This window comes from Sinohyriopsis cumingii, chromosome 12 (assembly GCF_028554795.1).
Source record: "Sinohyriopsis cumingii isolate HCF-2022 chromosome 12, ASM2855479v2, whole genome shotgun sequence".
Taxonomy (NCBI): Eukaryota; Metazoa; Mollusca; class Bivalvia; order Unionida; family Unionidae; genus Sinohyriopsis; species Sinohyriopsis cumingii.
The window spans coordinates 108,840,938-108,860,255 of NC_142972.1; the positions used below are offsets into that span (position 1 = coordinate 108,840,938).

The 19,318-nt window shown below is 34.2% G+C and overlaps 1 protein-coding gene across 2 annotated transcripts in view; it reads right to left on the reverse strand.

The window, feature by feature from the left end:
- The window catches only part of LOC149787232 (uncharacterized), a 55,053-nt gene extending 49,587 nt beyond the window's left edge, over window positions 1-5,466 (reverse strand). For both annotated transcript variants that reach the window (XM_089977739.1, XM_089977740.1), the window contains exon 1: window positions 5,364-5,466. The gene's annotated coding sequence lies outside the window, so the exon portion shown is untranslated. The remainder of the gene's footprint in view (window positions 1-5,363) is intronic.
- Window positions 5,467-19,318: the final 13,852 nt, after the last annotated feature.

Sequence of the window (19,318 nt, forward strand, 5' to 3'; positions counted from 1 at the left end):
TATCTACTTTACAGAAGAGTACCATGTGGCCTTAAATCCAATCTATGTATGACTTTACAGTGAAGTATCATGGCACAAAGCATGTCAAGGTATATGCTCCCATGGCTGGACTCAAAATTCACATTAGCAGGCAAATGTTGTGCTAGTTACAATTCTAATATTGCTAGCTCCAAAAAAATGAACCAGAAGTTTCTTGCCAGTGATACTGTGATAGTAAGTTTAGAGGTTTATTTCAAAATTGGAAACACTGTATAGAATTCAATCTCAATTAACTGTTACATGTTTAAAAATTACAGTATTCCCCATGATTTTCAAAAACCTTACGAGCTGGCACTAATCTCATTTTAAGTCAACAATAGAGAGATAACAATGATATATAATTAACTGTGTTGTAATAAAATAAATTTAAAAACTAAAACTAAAACTAAAATATTCAAGCAATATGTTAAGGCCATTTCCAAGTTTCATCATGCCCACAATAAGTCTATCATGATGGGATATCATTTTATCACTGGGCTGTTCAAAAGAAGAATGGTCAGTGGCATTCAATTTACTGAGAAATCATGACTACATACATCTGAAATCATCCAAAGATCTTAACTAATAAAAATGAAATAAATAATAAACTATCAAATTATTCTTCACCATGTTAAAATGCAGATAAACGTTACACCAATGTCAGAAGTTTCTGACTGTGCTTGTCCTTGCAAAGGAAAGTACATGTGCTAACCTAATTCATGATGGAAGCAGAATTTGTATTTTTTAAAAAAAGACTGCACCAACAGAATTTCTAAAATTTTCAGAATTCATCAATCAACTTTGTGTAACAATGTTACATCTGGGAATCTTACAAAATATAATCAGGAAATGGAAAATACCTGACATCATCTGTATCATGCTGTGTTTATTTCACCACATCTGCAGGTCACATATTTATGAGTGTTTGGCACCATTCAAAGCACATGCAGTTGGTTTGAGTGGCAATCAAACAGAATGCAGAAATAATTAGAAGCTGGTGAGCAAGTTAATTTTTCAAGGTACCAGCATGTTGCAATAAATTAATTCAGAAACAGTTTGAATGCCACAACTGCTTTTCAAGAAATTCAGTTTTTCCAGCCTGTTACTAATTGATATTTTCTTAAAGGTAATTTTGTTTAGAAGAAAAAAAATGTCACATACAACCAATACAAGTAAAAACAGTCTGTAATGGGAATATTGGGCAATATGATGTAACATGTACTCTACTCTTAAGGTCAAATTGTGCAATATGATGTAACATGGACTCCTCTCTCTCTCTCTCTCTCTCTCAAGGGCATATTGTGCAATATGATGTAACATGTATACCACTCTTAAGGGCATAGTGGGTACTACAATGTAACATGTATTCCAATGTTCCTTAAGTTACCACATTACCCTCTGCAGAAATTAAAAGTATCAATTTTCTATATCTATGCACCTTTATCAGTCGATCTAAATCTGTAAGGATGTTAATACTTTGGCACAACCCTGGGTAATCAGTGTTACCATTCACAATCATGAAACACAAATAATGTCTTGCACATAAAATTATTTTGATAACATAAACACACTGCATGTACCAAAAATGGTGTATTTCACACTGGAATTTGATCTCTAATTTCAAGACTTTATTAATAAAATGTACTACTGTGGCACAGGGTAATCAGTGTTACCATTCACAATCATGAAACACAAATAATGTCTTGCACATAAAATTATTTTGATAACAAACACACTGCATGTACCAAAAATGGTGTATTTCACACTGGAATTTGATGGTTTGGTCTCCCTAGAGCACATCCCATTTGAGCGCCACTCAGTGAGGCACTGAAAAATTTCTTTTTCTCATTAGGGCTAATCCCATTAGGGCATAAAAAAATCTCACTAGAGCGCATTCACAACAGGGCGCGGAGAAAAAATTAAGTTCAACAAGATTGAATTGCCATCACGTTTGATGTTATATATATATATAATATGTACAAAAACGGCGTTCTCATCACTATTAGAAAATAATTACTAGACAGAAACCAGAGAACCATCAATACACATAATTTTATACAACTATTATACCTTACACCGGTTTATTCTTTTTTGTATGCAAATAAACAAGTAGATAAAAAATGTAATGCAAATTAAAATATATAAAGTGGTCATTCCTAGCACAAACACGATATTACATGAATAAAACAATACAGATACATATATAACACAAACACAATACTGTAATAGATTGATCCTTGGTCAAGATCACTATAATTTAGAGACCATGTTATAGAATCCAGTCGCAAGACCTGGTGTCTGAAGAAGGAAGTATATGTCATAAAGAAATATACAGGGAAGGAAAAAAAAAGAAACCAGCTCCAGGGACAGTATGAGTACGACACATTGTAAAATAATAAAATGCAAAAATCAATGAGCAACCCACGAACGAGAATAAATACTTTGTTTCTTCAAAATTCTTTTGACTAGTTCGCGCTCTAGTGATACTAGTTCTTCGCTCTCTAATGGGATGCGCCCTAATAAGATTAGCTCTAGTAGGACAAAATATTTTTTGCGCTCCAGTGTGATAAGCTCTAATGAGACGTTACCGAATTTGATCTCTAATTTCAAGACTTTATTAATAAAATGTACTACTGTGACACATTAAGGTATCCTCTAACATGCTTGACAAACTATGCTTTGCCTTGGATCGTCCCTCTTTAGGGTTCTCAACAGATTTCAAAACTAAGGAGTCACTTAAGCATCGACACCAAAATCTCAAGAATCAGAACTGAAATATCAAGTGTCATGAGCTCAAAGCTGATATTGTTCCATTTTCACAAGCAAACTGATGCTAAAGATTTCTCACAACTTCAGGAGATTTATTCTTCTTCTCCTCAGAATTTTAACTACTTCCTGTATCTTTCGAGTCCAAGGGTCTGAACGATCATAGTGGCATGTTGTGTCAGAAACTGAGACTGAGGCAGAAAATCAAATATACCCATTGTAATAAATTTATACAGTCCACTGTATGACAAAAATTTGATTTGTGCATCTAACCGAGCCGGTTTAGGACAGTACTAGAAGTGCTTAGTATGTTAAATGAACTAATCATAATAATATACTATTTTTTTTTAAATATTCCCACCTACCAATGCTATTTTATTATATAGTACATGTATGACAAGTAAATTGTAAGTAACAATGAGTCTCTGTGCACATTCCCAATTCTAAAATTTGTAGCATACTACTGTATGAAAAGCCTCATGTTCATCATGCATGATGGCTGAATGCAAGGCCAATTTTTGGTACACTCCAATCTATATTTCACTTTTGGTGAAATACATATCTTTTTCTGCGGAGGTGAAATATTTTTTAACTGTTGTGTTGTTGTTGTTGTATGGTTTAACGCCATTTTTCAGCACAAGATCGGCTATACATGGCGGCCAGTATAATTGTGGAGGAAGAACCCTGGAAAACCCAGGGAAGAACCACCGACCCACGAGAAGCTACTGGCAGGCTTTCTCACGTACCACGTTAGCCGAGCCTGAGACTCAAACTCACGCAGACAGAGGTGAGATGGCAGTGATCCATAACGGTGAGCGATTTAGACCACTCGGGGCCCCTTTACTGTTGTGAACCTTAATTAGAAAATGGTATGAATCCATAAGATGAAACATCAAACGATTAACAATTAGGCGCATGCGCAGAATAATACGAACTCAAGCAAAATATACACAAATCTAATCTTTCAATATCTAAAAAATTCCTACTCCCGAAAAAGCCATCTTTATTTGGTGTTTGTTTAAATAAAAACAGTTGCTATGAGTATGTACATGTGCCATTTTTTAAAAATCAGTTGGGTCCCAGTTTTCTTCAAGAGTATTTGTAAAACTTCTGTTCTAAATATAAATTATATACTTTACAATGCTTGCTACAGTGCAAACTGTAACATTTGAATTAGTTTGACTAACATTCTGACTAGCAATACTGGACCGTTATTGGTATAAGTGACCACTGCTGCTATTTTGACTTGCACTTAACGGGATAAATTTAGTTTTATTCATAATATAAGCCGATCGAAAATTCAGGAATTCATGATTTTTTGCATACGGTGGGAATCTGTGAATCACTATCTTGCATCATGAAATTCAAAAAATTGTTTGCAGATCCGCTTCAGGTATGCCCAATATGCTTAGGGGAGAGAACTGCAACTTTTGCTGGTGGGACTCCTATTTTTACCGAAATAGGAGTCCTGATCAATTATGAGACAGCATTTTCACATGAACAGAACTAAAACATGTATCAAATGAACTCAAATATTCCTCTAAAAACAGAACAATATGAAAACAATTAAACATACACAAAAACCAAAATCCCTACTCATTTATTTTTATCAAAAAGACTACTTTTTATTTCACATCTACCCAGGGTCTGCAAATTTTTATTAAAAGATTAAAAAGCACTGACCACTATTTGTCATTTATAATATCCTCATAAAAACAATACCCCATTAGGCCTAAACTCTCCAAATTACAACGATATGTTAAATCAGTGGGAACAAGTATACTAGGGACCATAAATCTTATACTGGTGCAATGATGAGTGGTTGAGTAATCAATTTAAATGTGCAAAAAAGGCTGTTAATTCATTTGGTAATATGCTATGAAATCAATTCATAATCAATTCCCTCTTCCTTTTACAGTCATAAACGTCAAAATTTATATTGAAACAATATAACCTTGTTTCAGTTATGTCCAGCAAACAATGTAAACATTCTGGTGGATCAAATTAAATGGAAACTCTCAATGAAACAAGGAAAACGGATATCACACTGTCTTCTTCTGGTTTAAAGAACATTCCATTAAAAAATGTACCATCTGTGTCCAATATTTGAGTTTAATACTTCCGTTAAATAAAAAGAATGAACTCTTGTATACGTGTGTTCAAATAGATATAACTTCATAATTTACGGAATTATTGAGATTATCAAAGAGAGTGAACTAATCACTTCTGCTGCTTGAGAACATAGACTCACCCAAGTAAATATGGCGACCGTGTTACTAAAAAAGAAAAAAAGCCTAGTTACATATGAAACGCCAACAAGTTTACAAAATTTGCAACCCCATAGCGTCAGTCAGGTTAGAAATTATAAATTGATGAATGAAATTCCTAAGTTTTGTGCATTTTTTTTATATCCATTATGCGTTTGTTCTTAAAATCGCTAGGGTACAAACATACGGGAGGGTGTGCGAATACAGGGTTGAACAGGTATCAAAATTAGGGAGCATCAAAGTCAACAGTTGGCAGGCATGCTAATTAGACATATACATGTTATTTCCAAACAAATTCACACTGAACCATACCTGACTTGTGTGTTCATATAAAGCAATGTTCATCTCTTATGTACCATTGCGTCTGCATTTAATTTCTGTTAATTTCTTCCATCGTTGCCCTGCTTCAAACACTAGTCTGCTTCCCTATATTATATACTCTTTGCATTCAAACCTCGTTATAGGTATATATAAAAAACTTGATTGATAGGGAACCAGACTGTTCGAACGCACTTGTTGCCTAAATCGGAATGTCCTCGGCTATTTTTGCCACACAACATATTCTTGGATTCACTCTGTCTGGTTCCCGGTATAACAGTATTTACCGCCCAAAATTGCATTCCACATATGCCATAGGACCAGTCTAAATATTGACACCCTTTCACAAGTTCCGGTGTTTTTCAAATTCACTTCTATTTAGGTTGCGCTCTAAAGTTTCATATTTTGCATATTAAATTATTAAAGAAAAAGAATTTCCCAGATTTCCTCATGGGCTATCGTGGCTATTGAATAAAATGAATATTTTTCCACATCCAGTTAATCCACATAGTGATTAAAAGAAAATTCTTTCTACTCCTTACATTTACACGATGAAATTCAAAGAGTTCATAATCGAAGTCCCGGCAGAGAAAGCGGCAGAGATTATTAGTTTTATTATTGTCTATCTTTGTTAGAGTTTAAACAGCGTGCTGGATCAAAGTGATAGGCAAGCTTTTCGCCTGTTGTATCGACAAACATTAAAAATAGCAGGCACACAGATAACTCACTTGGAACGAGTCTTGCGAATAATTTATAGTAGTAGCAATATTCAAATAAATAACCTATTAAGCAAATTTCATGTTGTTACAAAATAGAGAGTCAATTAGCCACATGAATAAAAAATGAAATGAACCATAAGTATTGTTGTGGGGGATATGCAATATTATTTTTTTTAAATTTAAGAAATAGATTAGTTAGTTGCAGGTAAGAATAAACGAGGCGTAAGTTGATTGGTATTTGCAATTTTGTAAAATTATATAAAACTTTTTGTACCCTTATAGAAGACACGCTTTTTCCCAATCGTTTATTCCTAGTCCTATTGCTACCGAGTTATTTTTCCTTGTCTTAACTGAAAATTTATGTTTGCTTTTTGTTAGGATTTTATTGCCAAATCCTCTCTCTCTCTCTCTCTCTCTCTCTCTCTCATAATTCAAAGAATGTGCAAATCAAAATCTTACAAAATATCGGATAGTGGGCAGAATGTACTAGAATGCGTGCAAGGTCGAACCAAAAAGGAGTTGGGGGCTTCGCGCTTCATTCCATCACATCCTGATACTAAATACTGTTATCTTTTACATAGATGTTTGTGTGTATGATTGAGCACTCCTACCTTTTCCAGGAAAGTGTCTGCTGTCTTCATGGATCACACCAGATATGTTAGTATTTTATATATATATATTTAATTTAACTGGTTGTTTGTTAGTTTAAATTTTCTTAAAAATTTTAATTACATGCTATTTTAATGTAACATTATATGCTGGACTTGTCCTTGTCCAAAAATGAGTTCATTTCTGCTTGACCTGACTCTTTTGTTTCATTTTATGTAAACAACTAATAATAGCATCATTATTGTCTACGTTTATGAGCTTAATATCAGAGTTTATTATTAATCGAAAAAGTAAATATGTTTATTTGGGTTTGGGTTTTGGAATTTTATAAGTCATTTTTTACAGGTTATAGTTTTGATTTTGTAAACATCAGGATCTTTCTGGAAGGTTATTTTCCATTAGGTATTTTTTAAAAATTCAAATGCTAATTGTCACCAGAGGTTAAGTAGAGAACTACATAATCTTATAACTGTGAGGACTTGGTCATTCGTGCGTTAACATCTTGCACTGTTAAGTTCTATTATATCTTGTGACCAGGAATTTTGGGCTCGAACTTTTTTCTTCCTTAAAATTATTGAATCCATGTTCTTATTTTCTCTGGAAATACAAAAGTGCTCTGATAAAATTCTTGGACAAGGACATTCACTGGAATTTATACTGAATTTAAACCTGGAACTATATTTCTATGATTCAAACAAGGCTTTTGACACATCACCACTTCAATAGCTACCACAGACACTTCATCGACTTCAATTTTTGAGATTTTTCTGGACTTTTGCTGATTTTTATTCAGGACTTTAAATTACTAGGACTTATGTATGTAATTCTGTGATTATTGTGGGATTTAATTCGCAATACCGTAAGTTTTTCTTTTCGTTTCACTTTGTATTCTTTGGAGAGAAAAAAATTGTTAAATTTTGCAAAGCTTGTTGTCTTTCATTCATTTCTATTACTTATTTTAAAAGCATAGACTCGTACCAGAAAATTGGACGCTCGTCCTTGGGATACGAAATTTGCTACAAAATTTCAGAAAACTTATTTTTTGAAATTTAAATTCCCCTAGTTTCGGAATTTGTAAATTCCAGGGATTGCGCTGGGCTTCGCTTCGCTAATGTCACAAATTACGATTTTGTTTCCGTATTGGCGACAAAATATACAATCTGGCGATCTTTTCGGCGACAACATTTTTGGCTGTTACAAATTTTGATATACAGTCTTGGGTTTGGAGCTGAGAAATTCAATGGCAAAATGACAGTAAGCCACTTAGCTTGGATATAAAACTGCTGTGGAATCTGCTGTTACATAAACAAATCCTTTGTTCATATTGACAAACCACCCTAACACGGCAATGGTTACATCATAATCCGCTTAAGCTGATGTAATCTGTGCTGTAATATAACGGCCATAAAACTGCTCTGGTATCTATTGTTACATCAACAAATCCTTTGTTCATATTGACAAACCACCCTAACACGGCACTGTTACATCATAATCCGCTTACGCTGATTTCATATGTGCTGTAATAAAACTCAAATAGTCATGCTACCCGACTAGCTATAACCGACCACGTATAAGGGCGGGAACGGAAATGACTACAATCTACCAGACAATGAACAATTTTTTCCTTTTTGAAAAATGTACCAGAAAAGTTTTACTGAAACTTTATAAAAACAAAAACAAACATCTCTTACAAATTTCACTTGTATGTGAAATTTTAATTTATTTTCACCTCCACCCCCACCTCCATTGCTTATCTAAATATCCGCTTATGTCAACAATATAACCTTGTCCCCAAGGATGCTGAGATAAATGGATTGTACTGTATTATGAAATGGCGACATCTTTTGAGAATTGGCGACACAAAATTGAGGTTGGTGATTTTATTTTTAGCGACAATTTTTTTAAAGCCAGCGCCATCCCTGAAATCCCACGTATTGTTTCACATTTTTGAAATCTTTAGTGAAATCAATAAGCTTTTTACAATGTCATCTAAACTGGAGATCTTTATTTGAAATACTACATAGAAGCAGCCAGAGTCCTTGCTTCAACTTGCCAGAAGTTATGATCTTTCTGAGGCAAAAAGCATCTTTAACGAAGCAAGAAATAAAAAATATTTTGGTCCAATATTTGATGGAAAAGTGTTTTGGATACAAGTGCTTTGGATTTGATTAGTAACTCCGTATTAGACTCTAACATAAAAGTGAAGGAATTAAAATTAAAATACAAGATGGAATAAGAGTTAAGAAAGCTTGAGTTTCTGAAAAAGGATAGAGAGAGGATAATGCAATTGGAGAAGCAAATGCAATAGATAAAGAGGAAGGAGATAGGAACATATTGTTGGAGAAAGAGAGAGAGAGAGACAAATGCAATTACAGAAAGAAGATAAACAAATGCTATTGGAGAAAGAGAAGGGTGTATGCGTGTGTGTGATTTGGATTTTTAACGTAGCTTTAAAAAAAAATCAGTCATATCTCTACGATGTCTGCAGTGTGTCAGTTTATAGTGATGCCTAGCACTGGGGCAGCATGTCGCAGACACGTAGCATGATGTCCCACCCAGTCACATTATCCTGACACAAGCCGACCAGCCATAACATTAATCTCTTAATGCTGGGCGCCAAGCGAGGCAGCTGGTAGTACCATTTTTGTAAGTCCTTGGTATGACTCGGCCGGGGATCGAACCCACGACCTCCCGCATCCGAGGCGGACGCTCTAACCACTAGGTAACCGGAACGGTCGAGAAAGAGAAGAGTCAAATTCAGTTACAGAAAGAAGAAAAACAAATGCAGTTGATGTTACAGAAAGAAGAAACAAAATGCAGTTGCAGTTAGATAGAGAAGAAAAACCAACGCAAATGCAATTGAGGAAAGCGAAAAACAAATGCAAATACAGAAAGAAAGAGAGAAGGACGAAAGGGAATATCAATTTAGATTAAAAGAATTGGAGCTAGCAATTGAAAAGCAAATCCCCACTTTCCATACAAATTAAAGTTTTGATATTACTAAGGATATTAGGTTATTGCCCCCTTTTAGAGAAAAAGAAATAGATAAATATTTTCCTCATTTGGGAAAAATTGCTGAAAATTCCAAATGCCAAAAGAGCATTGGACTCCAATATTACAGAGCGCACCTTTTGGCAAGACCCGAGACATCTATGCTTCCCTGGTTAGAACAGCAAAGTGCTGACTATGATCTGGTTAAGGAATGCATCTTAAAGAGTTATGAGTTAGTCCCTGGGGCTTATCGAGACCAAAAAAAAATAATCAGGAACTATAAAAAAAGAAGCTGGACAAATTGATGTAGAATTTGCAAGAAAAAAACAGCAGTTATTTGAGAGGTGGTGCGTAGCCAAGAAAGTTGATGGAGATTATGAAAATTTCAGACAACTCGTGTTACTTGAAGAGTTCTCTGGTAAAACAAAGCATGTCAGCCTAATACGGTCCCTTCCAAATCTCAATCTGGCACAACTTTTAGATTGATCAGAAGTCCTTATCTCTTCCTACGCGTACCTACTGCAAGAAGAAATGACACGTTATTTCTGATCGCTATACTTTTGAAAAATAAGCATCAGAATCAAGACAGAACTATTCCAAATACTCTTTTTTTTTCTTTCTAAGACGCCAAGGCCACGGACATGTATTGAAACCAATGCATTTGTTGGATCTAATAAACCCCAGTCGGATTTTATTATGGAGAATTATTAATCCTTCATGTCGAAGGGTTCTATAGACCTTTTCTGTAGACAGTGCTTACATAGTTATTTCATCATCACCGATAGGTGTCATCAGATGCGTCGGCCATTAAAGAGCTGATTAAGCCAGGCTACTGAGCATGTACACTTTGTAAGTTTGACCAATTGACCACACAGACTTATTTCAAATTACTTAATAATTCATCTCATGAAACTAACACTTTGGGGGTGGGGGTACCAGACAGATGCCCCTGTCCCATTTCCACAAAAAGAAAAAGTTGTTATGTGTTTCTGTCTCCCCCGAAGGTGTGTATGTTTGTATTATTTATAGTAGAATTTTGATCAAAAATTTTGTTGAATTTTTGATGGGGTATTTAATCCCTAGTGTTATCTAAAGGGTTGTTCATCCGACACTGGGCTGTATCCCCGATGTCGAAATTTCTTCCCTTATGTGTTTGGTGATCTTTGCCAGAGATCCCTAAGTCCCGTGTGTGCTGTATGTATATGCTATGTGTATGTATGCTATATGTTTATATGTTGGGACGGTCTTTATTGTCAAATTTCCCCATTTATCCTCTCTTGCATTCATAGAATATTTATTTCATTAAATATTTAGACTGAGTTTTCGAAATTTGGTAGAGAAAACGGTGTGATATTTGTTTTTATAAAAGAAACTTATTGTTTTGATTAAGTGGTCATATGTGTCGTTTTCTCTCTACTTTGACTGAATGAGAGGCTTGTCCGATAAAGGTTCCGCATTTTCCTTTATTTTCTGAATGTTTCGCGTTTAGCGGAGTGTAGCTCTCTCCTTTATTGAAAGTGTAATTGAAAGTTCCAAAAGTTATAACTTGTATTTATGTGTTAGTTAAGCTTGAATTGTTAGACTTGTTCTTCTTTAAATGTTACTATTTCCCCATGTTTCTGTTATATTTGTCCATATCCTCTGCGTGGGTTTTTCTGTCACTATTTCGCAGGACTGTCCACTTCGCGTAGCTCCTTGTGACTTAGCCCTGCAACCTCTATGCAACATACTTCTCCCACGTAGAGGTTCCCTGTATCCCTTACTAACAAAAAACGTCAACAACAAACAAAAAAAAATTAAAAAAATTAATCGTATTTCTCTTATAGGTTTGGGTCGAAGGTATTATTAAGTTGGGTTGAAAGTATGTTTTATTAGTCGCGCGGTGGGGCAGTGTTCGGCTCGCATCTGCGTTACCGCTATCGGTACTACCGAAACCCTCTCCCGCCTCAGCCCCCCCCCCCCACGAGATCGTAGATATCGTGTTTATTTTCTATTTGGTTTTCTTATTAAAAAATCACTTGTCCGCAGGATATCATAGTTGTTATTATGTAGTCTATTATTTTTAGAACAGTTTTGTTATCATAATCCACATCTAAATATAAAATATTATTTCTATGATACTTGTATTTCTAACACGAGCAATACGATGCGAGTGTCATGTAAAAGCACAAATCGATCGAGATAGATAGATAGATAGTCAGTCATTGTTTTACGTTTTAGTGTGTGCATCAAATACAATTAATAATCTTTAATATCTATGGTGTCACATGCTGTTGAAGATATATATATATATATATATATATATATATATATATATATATATATATATATATATATATATATATATATATATATATATATATATAACACAGAATATAAAATATTACATTGTTCTATCACACGTGTTTACTGGATTTATCTAATATCTGCATTATACCAATATATTTTTATTCAGACGTTTTGAAACACTGCTCAATATTCTGACTGACACAAATATTATACACTAAAATAACAATTAAAAAATAAATTATGACACGTTGCGGTGGTTTTGACAATAATTTGGTAGTTTGGTTTACTTCTTAGAGAAGGTGTGTTTTACAGGAAGGGGTTATGTTGATAAGAATCTGTCGTGGTTTATTTCTTTAATTACTGTGTAAACACATGCGTGCTAAAAGCAAATGTCTGGTCTCTATTTACCAAATTATATTGTACACAGGAAGGGGTGGTTTTGATAAGAACTTACGTAAAAAGATATGGGTGTATGAATACTAAATTTAATAGGACAAATAAAGCATGGTCCTAATTAAATGTAGTAAAAAGACGTCAGTAATTACATGTCATATTATGACTTGTTGCCCTACGTCTTTTTTTTATAACTCCAACAAAATTTGTTCTTTAATGTGCTAATCGTTCCGTACCCAAGGTGCTAGTCGTTTCGTACCCGAGATGCTGGTTGTTTCGTACCCAAGATGCTAGTCGTTTCGTATCCGAGGTGTTGGTAGTTTCGTACCCATGGTAGTGTCGTGTCGTACCCATTAATTTACAAGGTCAAATATACAATAATTGTCATATTCACCACTCCCTCTCTAGCCCTGGTTTTTTTTTTCCTACTTTAAAAATTGCATAGGCAAATCATATCCGGGCAAAAAATTGACCAAACACAAATAATTAATTGTATTGTTTTCACTGTATAATAGTATATGTGTACTAAAAGGAATGAACAAAAATTCACATTGCCACTAAAAATAAAAAAACGTTGGCCAGGTTTAAATAACTGAATAAGTTCATTATTTTTTTTATCGTTCAAATTAGCAAACATAGTCATATTTCTTGGTATTATTTAGTAATGATTAACGTGACTGAAAACATTACAAATATTTATGCTTTCAAAGCAACTAGAAATTCTGCGATCTTTTAATAATGGGACTGAATGCAGATAAAACAGTGTTGCTTAATTAAGGTTCGCTTCTCCAAGGACCAATACCGGTGTTAATTTCAATTTTTGTTGCCTGTTTTTAAAGGAGTTGAACGTGGTATACTATACGGACCGCCAAGCCATTTTTAGACAGACTGCCGGCCGCATTAGCGTACTTGTGCAAAGTTTTTGACACTTTCACCGATCACAAGAAACTAACAAGTTAGTGGCATAATTGAAATTCTCTCTGTTTTCAACTAAGTATAAATATTAATATTTTTTAATGGCAGGTGAAAATTTGTTTTGATTGTTTGGCAAAATCTGTTTTATTTTGTTATCCTTCTAAATATAATGCACATAAATAATCGCGCAGAGAGAGAGAGAGAGAGAGAGAGAGAGAGAGAGCAGCAGAGAAGGAGAACATACCCTTTGCTGAAATTTCATTTTTGAAGAAAAAAAAAATAATGCTTCCTACAAAAATTAAAAAAATAAGGCCAATAACGTCAAACCGAAGTCTATAACTTACCGAGAGTTTCTCAAATTAGGTTCGTTTTTTTGTGTTGATTTTTTATCTTTGTCGTTCGTGTTTTTCTAAATTTGTATGTGCGTTCGTTTACCCGCCGGGTGTTTCATTGAGGTCGCACCCTCTCTGCTGTTATAAATGTGTGAGTAATTAAATCATTATTATATCAATCACTCAACCAAATATTTTATCAAGACCTTTACGATATCGTGATCAAGGATCATGTAAATTTATTGTGATAAATCCGTGTGGAGTAGATTGTGCTTTTGGAAAGAAGTTTTTGAACCTAATCATGTCCATATCTCCGGAACACCAAGTCTGATGAATAATAACATTACCATCTTCGTCCAACAATTTTGCATTTTCATTAAAATCTTTAAGTACATTGTAACTTTTCTGATCATCAACTGACTGAGCTACTAAATACAACTTATCCCATTTGATCCATCTCATTATCAAATTAAGTAATAATTGTGTTTTACCCGATCCAGATGGACCTATTATTATTATTCTGATGGAATTCGATAATGCTGAAATATGTTTGACAGGCTCTTGTTTTCGTGAGGCTGAGAAATCATTGACATCCCTGTTATGCAAATATAAATACTATGAAGTTATACTGTGTTCGATGTAAAGCACCCACCCCCGCAAGTGAAGTAACAACAATAATAACCAAAAATAAAAAGCGTGCACTTACGGACACAAATGTATAAAATGTGGTACATAAATATAAATTTATTTCTAATAAAAAAATTGGTGGTGATATCGCTACTTCATTAGGGATATTACCAGGAACTCCATGGGCTAGATACCCAGAAGAAAAACATCTTCCTGGATATAATTATTGTGGTCCTGGAACCCGACTTGCGATTTGACGAGCGAGATCAACCAAAACCTGGAGAGTATCCAGTAAATGCTATTGATCAAACATGTCATGTTCATGATGTAGCTTATAAAATTCCAGATTTACAACAACGACATATTGCAGATGTGAAGTTGATTCACTCGTTAAATTCCATAAAAAAATAAATCTTTCAGAGAATCATTAGCTAATTGGTTGGTAAGATCTGCGATGAAAAGTAAACTAATATGAGGAGCCGGTAATTAATCATCCGATTATTAAAATAGTGGAATCGATTTATTATAGCCCAAGATGATATTGGAGTGGTAGAGCAGCGATTAGTAAACTTGCTGATGCGCAAATGTTTCACGTTCTATTGCTGCAAATTGGTTAGCACGACATGCAATATGACCAATTTATCTACCACCACCTAAACTATTCCGCATGCACATTTTGATGTCAGCACTCCTAATGAAGTTCATCAAAGAGATATTCTGATTTTACCAAACGATACTATTAAAATTAGTAGAGATCAATCACGTATATATAAATACGCGTTGACTGTCGTTGACGTTGCAAGTAGATATAAGGAAGCAAAGCCGTTATCAACTAAAACGGCAACTGAAGTTTCTTATGCTTTTGAACGAATGTATCAATGAGGACCCGTGCGATGGCCACCGTTACTGCAGGTTGATCCTGGCAAGGAAATTATAGGTGCAGCATCATCTCTGATGAAAAACATAATGTCAAAATTAAACGAGGACACACCGCAACTCATCGTGATCCGGCAATGGTTGAACGATTAAATCGAACACTTGCTGAGAGGTTATTTGGATATCAATATGCGATGGAAATAATTCAGAAAGATATGATATCTCGCAAGATTACCAAGTGTGATAGCTGCGTTGTATAATGAAATTACTTGTGCACATTCTATGAAATCCATTAATGCGATTACAAAAAACATACCAATACAACGACATGACGTTTCAAAACAACCAGTATTAGATAATGTGACTGTAAGATATTTATATGAACCCGGTGAACATGAAGGTGGTAAAAAAGAGAGCGACTGATTCTATTTGGAGTATTACGACACATAAAATTTCTAGCGTGGTAAGATCTACGGGTAGACCTGCAATCTACGGATTAGATTCAACTGCTCCTCAACGTGGATTTATACGCGAGCAATTACACGTAAGAAGACACACAATTACCACAGCGTTCACTTTCGTAAACTAGCACCTCGACGTCGATTACATTCAGGAAAGGTCAGCATCACATTTTCTCGTGTGTGACAAAAATTGCTATTAACTATGTCTACGGTAAATTGTCTTGGATTATTATTTGATTACTGTTACAGCTCTCACAATGATTATTCTGTTGTTGTTTTAATGTCATAACAAATTCAGCATCGAGATCAAAGTCGCGTTTTTTTTTTGTCACGCTGTTTATAGCTTCATTATTTTCTGTGAAGTCTATGACAATTCTTCGCAGCTGAGATCTTCTTCTGACTCGAGACACTGCGAGATAAACTAAGTTTGACCATTCGATACGATCATCGACCACCCAAACATTTGTATCAGAGATGGTTAATCGTTGTGATGAATAAATTGTCACTGCGTATACTAGTGTCCACGGAGTTTTATACATAGTTAACGCGCTCTCAACAACACTGACAGCAACTAAATCAATATAATTTAATTCAAGACTTTTTTTCTTCTGACGATCCTGGTATATCAACGTAGATATTCTGGGTCGCGTATCTGCTGGTCGATAACACAATGGTACTAGTAGATTTAATTTTTTTAATTTATGTAACAAAAATAATTGTTGTTGAACTGTATCATGAACTATCTTTCTACTTCGTGATACACTTGCAACTATCAAATCATTTGGTCTCCATAAATTGCACAAAAAAAATTATAGGCGTTTCTGAAATTATTTCACGTATTATTTCACACTGAGTTTTATTCGGTTGTAGTCTGATTAATTTCTTAAAATCTCTTAATTCTGGAGCAAGTGCTCTATTCGGTTATTTCTTCATAATAATCCACAAGTTTTTTCAACCATTTATATGGAGACAATCCAACGAAAGGCGGTGGTTGACCATGATCGACACACATTATTACAGCATTAACAAAAACCAATCAAGAAATATGTTTAACGTTTCTATTGAAACGATGCATATTTCATCCCAAATAATAATCCTGGGAATATATTTCTCTCCTATTCGTTCAGTGGTAGTTTATCTCCGTTCCATCGAAAGAATTTGTTATAAGTCTTATTAATTCTTTCTCTCATTTCTCTTGCGAGTCTGTGTGTAGGTGCTAATACAACTGTTTCTGAACAACTGTTCAAGAATAATTTAATCACACGAGTTAGTTTACCACAACGTCCAGGTCCACTGAGATAAAGTGTTTTATGTCTAGCCACAGGATCATATACCGATGGCGCAGATAACAATTTTGATACTTGAATTTTGTTGGTAATAAATATCATAATTTCAACTTGGGCGGATTCAAAATAATTAAGTATATTTTCTTGTTTTATTCTCCATTCACCGCATGATGCATAAGTGCCAATATGTAGTTGTTCTAGCAATCCTGTATTATTTTTTTATTGATGTAAAATGAATCCGTAGCGAATCTGACAACATACTCAAAAACTGTATTTATCATCGATAATATATTTATCGAAACGTACGCCAGCATTGAAAATCTTGAATGAGTAAACTGCGGTGACTCACCATCAATATAACTCACAATTGTTCCTAATTTAGTTCCGTCTGATAAATTAACATTACATCGACTTATAAATGTGTTTCTATTCGTTGTATCAGCAATTATAAAATCTAGTTCAGCATCATTTATAACCAGTCTTGTACAAGGTCGTTTATGATCATATGGTCCTCCTTGGGTGAATTTACTAATTATACTTCTGCCAAGATCTTTTGTAATTTTATTTTCAAAATGTTGTGGTAACCAAACTTCTTTCTGCGGACGATACAATATAACTGCTTCACTTACTGTTAACAATAATATTATTTTTACATCGAGCATATATCGTAAAAATATTATTGGTGCCCACAGTTTTTCTGATAAATGTTTGCCAAACCACACATAACAATTCGGATGAAGATCTTCGGCAAACTTAAATGACTCGATACAAGCGAATCCAGGCAAATCAAAATCTGGTAATGGTTCGTGTATCAATAATCTGGTCGTCTCTTGTGTTGGATGTCTAAATCGCTCAAAATACTTAGAACACTCTCCCATTCCAAGAAAACTTCCCGGATAACATGCAACCATATCAAGTGAAATAATCGTATATAGTATTCCATAATCCACAGTGTCCGTATTCCACACAAATGAGTTGTATTTCTTCAAGAAAATCCTATCGTGTTGGTTTCCACGAAGTTTTCTCTCTAGCAAAATGACCAGCAACTGACAGAACGATAACACATTTACTCAGTAATTGGCCAGCATCGTTATGGGTATATTTCAGCGCAAGAATTTTAGTTTCTTCATGGAGAGATTCTGTGTGATAAATATCTCCATTTAGCCGTACAAATTGATCATAGTTTCCATTATCTGAAATTTGAAACAGCCACACGGATGCAGGATCATTTTTACTTATTTCGTTATAAAATCAAATATATCTCCTTGGAAAATTTAACAATTCGATTTCGTGGGAATATTGTTACTGCATATGTCCACGCATGCGCGTTATGATCAATAATTTCAATCGGAGCTTCTTTCGCTTTATACTCTGATTCATACAAAATCTCAGGTTATTGTTCTTACTGTTATTCGGAATTTTAATTTCTTTCCTAATTCAGCAATATCATTTATTGTAGCTACCTTATCTATAGGAGATTCAGTCCATTTGTTTTTTAATTCACTTTGCTTATCTGTTAGTTTATTTCCACGTATCGTATTTGTAAAATGTTCCGTTATTCGTTCGGCTACACAATTTAGCCTTGACATAGTCAAGGACGAAATTTTCATCTGTTTTAGATCATGAACGCTGGGTTTATCATTTTATCGGATAAGTTCGATAAATAACCGCGGTTACAGGATACGCTCTTTCATAATACGGTTTGTCAATACCAGTCAACATTCCTGGTTTGGAATATTTACTTAATACGGCAATATTTTCATTCTAAGACAGGGTCACTTTTGTCACTGACAATCTAAGTACCTTCCACTTTCTTAATAAACTTCACTCTGAAAAAATATCTTTGATTGTCGAGATATTTAATAATTGTCGCTGCTCGATGGTCGTTCATAGTAGCATCTATACCATCGGTGTTGCGTATGATTTTAAATGTTGACCACACATGTGTTGCGCCATCTAAGCGAAATTCTTATCAAACATCACGAATACTTTTAATCAGAGTTTCCGTCGGATCAGCCAGAGCTCGTCTTCGTGAGTCATGGTTTCTTCTATCAAGATCGAATCTATATTCAGGCTTAATTTTTATATCTGATAATAGTTTACTCATATTATAACTAAGACAAATATGTTTGAATAGAATATATATATATATATATATATATATATATATATATATATATATATATATATATATATATATATATATATATATATATATATATATATATATATATATATATATATGATTCAGACAAAGAATAAATGCAAATGGTTTATGATAGGTTATACAAATCCCTGTAACAAAGCCTGCGTAAACGAATTCACTTACAGAGTGTACGGAGAGGTAGTTTAGAATCTACACCGAAACTGAAGTAGGGTGTTGGGGTTAGAGGAAAAACACAGTTGTGTGTGCAATGTCGTGGTATAAAATATATAAAGCTGAAAAGATAT